Source organism: Cataglyphis hispanica, chromosome 1, assembly GCF_021464435.1.
Source record: "Cataglyphis hispanica isolate Lineage 1 chromosome 1, ULB_Chis1_1.0, whole genome shotgun sequence".
Classification (NCBI taxonomy): Eukaryota; Metazoa; Arthropoda; class Insecta; order Hymenoptera; family Formicidae; genus Cataglyphis; species Cataglyphis hispanica.
Window position 1 is genome coordinate 12,267,456 of NC_065954.1, and position 4,161 is coordinate 12,271,616.

General features: G+C 27.5%; 1 protein-coding gene across 20 annotated transcripts in view; it reads left to right on the top strand.

Moving 5' to 3' along the window:
- The window catches only part of LOC126849214 (potassium voltage-gated channel protein Shal), a 110,590-nt gene that overhangs the window by 20,039 nt on the left and 86,390 nt on the right, over positions 1–4,161 (top strand). The gene's annotated exons all lie outside the window — the stretch shown is intronic.

Consider the following 4,161-nt stretch of genomic DNA (forward strand, 5'->3'; position numbering starts at 1 on the left):
GCTTAATTGATTAAGCAATTAAAAAAGTCAAATAATAATTTTATGAAATTAATTTTAAAACAGGGCTATGTTTCTCTTTTGACAGAGAATGCGAGCATTTCTAGGTTGTCCCAAAATTATTTTACGAGACAGAATTTCTTTCCTCTGGGATTTATCTTTCATTTCCAGAAAACTCATTTCGCAGGGTTAAAATATCTTTCTCGAAGAGTGGCTTTTTGTGAAGCTATTATTTGGACTAAACGCAATTAAGAATAAATTATTACTTTATTAATTCTTTTGCTATCAAAAATCGCAAAAGTTTTTCTTTTAAGCAAATCAGCTTTAAAATATCATAAAAACGGAATCAAAAATATATAAATTAGAAATTCCTGTCATAAATAAAATTTATAGGAAATAGTATTACGATTATCCCATAACCCTTAATATTTTCTATTTATTATATTTACTCGATTATAACATTAATTAGCTTTTTGTTATTTTTCGATGATTTATAGCTGTTGAATTCGCCTTAACAATCTAAAATGGGAATTCTAGCCTTGGTCAACATTGTATTAGAAAGCCAGAATACGTATAAGTTTTGAATGAGCCAGTAGACTTTAAACAGCAATTAAAATATATCTGCGAAAAGTATACTAGATGTGATGAAAAAGAAGAGTTATCTCTAATAAAATATAAAAGTCTACCACTTGCGAGTTTTACGACTTATATCATTACGGCAATAATTCCACAGTAAATAAATTCTAAACGCCGTAAAAGTTCCTTTACACGACGAGTGAGTAGCGCGATAGACGTCACTACTTAAGCCGCGTTATAAAAAATAAAGTATGTGTAGTATACCAGAAGTTTTAAATTATTATTTTTTATTATTTCGAAGATATTAAGATATACTGATACTCAGGATTGGGGGATTATATCTTATAAAATTAATTTGCGTCACTGCGCACGCACCACGTTTCTTTTGTTTTTTTTTTTGAAAAAATAATTTTTTTTATGCTTAAGTATTTAGTGATTATTGATTTTAATGTTCTTCAGATATTATCTTTTTGAATTTGCTATCTATATTGAGAGAGAAAGAAATAATATATAAGTATATTTACAATAATTTGAATAGCTTTTTCTTATTTTAAGCACAAGATGAATTAGTGTTAAGTGACAGATATTAAATAATAATCGTTTTACGAGATATGTCTGTTATGAGGAGAGAAAAAGTTGCGTATATAAAAATCCTGCAGGAAATTTATGCATTCGCAATATAATGTCGGGCATCGCCCGTGTAATAATCCTCATTCATAATAACGCGGCTGCGTTTTCGCGGGCGACGAACGAAGCATACTATTGTAGTTTCGCATATATCGCTTAAATTCTTCGGCGTTGACTCTGTCAAGGCATTTGGCATTGCCACGTGCATCTGGTGCGTGATTTTGATTAACGGCAGCAATGGCGGCGATTCTTCGCATCCGGAAATAACGCGGCGAAATTGAAGTCCGATGCACCGATCTTTAAATAATCTATTGCGCAGTAAAAAAATTTGTGAGAATCATGCGATTTTGCGCGGTGGCATAGCTATACTTTTCCTTATGTAAAAATTACCAATTGATTTTACAAAAAATGTAAAGTAGTGTGTCATTGTAAATAATTAGTAGAAAATTAAATTTCACAAATAAGTTGTGTATTTATTTACATACACATTTAACATTGTAGTATTTATGGGATGATTAAAAAAAATATTTGTCCACATGTAAATTTATATTGCGAAAGAGAATTTACACAAAATTTACACCTATTTTTGCGTATCAGGAGTCATAATGTGTGATATATGTAACGAATATCAAATTTTTTTTTTTTTGATAATGTATTATCAAAGGTGATTCGAAAATGATCGTGTAATAGGGTAATAACAGAGTTAATCAATTGCGAAATGATCGCAACGTGAATTCGCGAAACCAATTTGAATTCTCGCCCATGTAATTATAGCCTACTCATATTCTGCCGCCGGCTGCTGGCTTACTCTTTGGCGATCATTCTGACCGGTGGAACGTAGATTATTGCATGACTGTGGTGTGCGTGTGTTAAAACGATCGTACAATGGCGTAACCGATGCAACCGGGATCGCAGATCTCACGCTACAACCAATTTCGCGCGAAATCGAAGATGATAAGATCATCGTGTTACTGTCAATCAAGCAACGAAGGGATTGATCGATTTTTTAACGACATCATAGATTGATGTTGACGTTGACATAGTATATTGATATAACACAGCAATGAGAATTACAAGTTTTATCTATCTATATTGTGTGGAGCGATTTTATATTAAATTTGTATTAAATTCATATTTATTAGTATTAGTACTAATTATTTATTTTTAATTTCAAACATATTTCAGATTTTTTATTATGCTTTTCAAGTATTGTAACATATTCATCAATTTATTTTAAACTAACTTTTTTTCTGATTCCTAATTTTAGAACATATCTAATACATATGAGAGATGTAAAAAAATAGTGTTATTATTTTTTTAGATTTATTAATTAATATTAAATTTATGTTCTCAATAAGATTAATAAAATATTATAAAATATTTTAATTTTATTTAAATTTATTAATATATATATAATGATTTGCTTTACAAAATCTATTTATTTGTTAATAAATTAACATTTTGAAATTAATGACAGATTTGATCCAAAATACGAAAATTACAAATTTGAATCTTTGCGAACCAATAAAGGCAACGCAAAATAGACGTGTGACATTTGCACACGAAAATTAATTTTTTTGTTGGTTCTAGGTTGGCTCTTATTGGTCCACAATTAAATGAGAATTTCACATTAGAGTCTTATTAATTTCTTGACTTGTTAAAATACAAAACTTTTAAATTTGCGGGTGTCGCTTATTAAATGTGAAAAATAAACTCTGAATAATAATCTGGATTTATAAATTTTATTCCAGAAATTCATTTTCATCTATAATATATTTTTTACTGGATAGAGCTTATACGTTAATGAGAATGATGTGGGGATAATTATAATTCAATATCTTCTTGCAAGTCAATTTCTAAAATCAACCGTCTTTTATCACTCGATCTTATGATAACGTCCTTACAAAGTCATTATGATGCCACTCGATCGTCAGAAGTTTTTATTATCTTTAAAGGAAATTATTTATACTCGAATTATCAACTCTTACATTGTATGTAAATTACTTTTTTATATAGATCTGAACATAAACACATAACATATCTTTTTTTGTTTTTTTCTATGAATTTATTTATGGACATAGATTATTATCTTTCTTTTAAATTTCAAGTCAATATTTTTTTTATTAAATATAGCAGTGCACAAATATATTATTATTAATATTATAATTTTATTACTAACATTAATATTATTAATAAAATTAATATTATTAATTGAAAAAATTAATATAAAATAATTCGTATTTTCAAGAATATAACGATTGTATTGAATGCTTTACAATGGCAATTGATGAAAATTGTGATATTTTCTTATCAAATTATTAACAGAGATTCACCTTTACTGAATTTCCTTTAACTCATAATTAGGGTATGATAGATTGTCGACATCGATGTTGAAATCGTCTTTCCGCGGTAGATCGCATTATCCAATTAATCAGGAACTTTGTATGATGGAGCTTATAACATTCTAAAGTTAGGCAACTGTGACAGATGGAATTAAGGTACATTGCGAGGTGATTGCATACATCATATATATCTTTATACTTTCAATTTTTATCCGAATTTTTAATTTGAAATATTACGAATCGTGATAAAATAAAATTATGTCAACAATATTTTAAAAGAGGAATTTTCTCTTTATGTATTAAGAAACATAAAGAACGTTTTCTTTATAAAAATATGTTTTTTGCTGGTATTAAATTAGAATCCTTAAAAAGATAATAAATACTTGTTTAATTTCTTATAAAATTTTTATAAGAAATGGAGGCTATTTTTATTAACTATTTTATGAAATTAGTACATTGTTCTATTTAAGAGTCTTTATTCTCAAGAATTTCAATTATAGTTTACATTTACATTATTGTGATATTTCTAAGAGAGAAAGGAGAGAAAAAGAGAGAGCAAATCCTAATTATATTTATTGCTTTAAAATTAAAAAATTGTCAATTCATTCTAAAGAGCTTT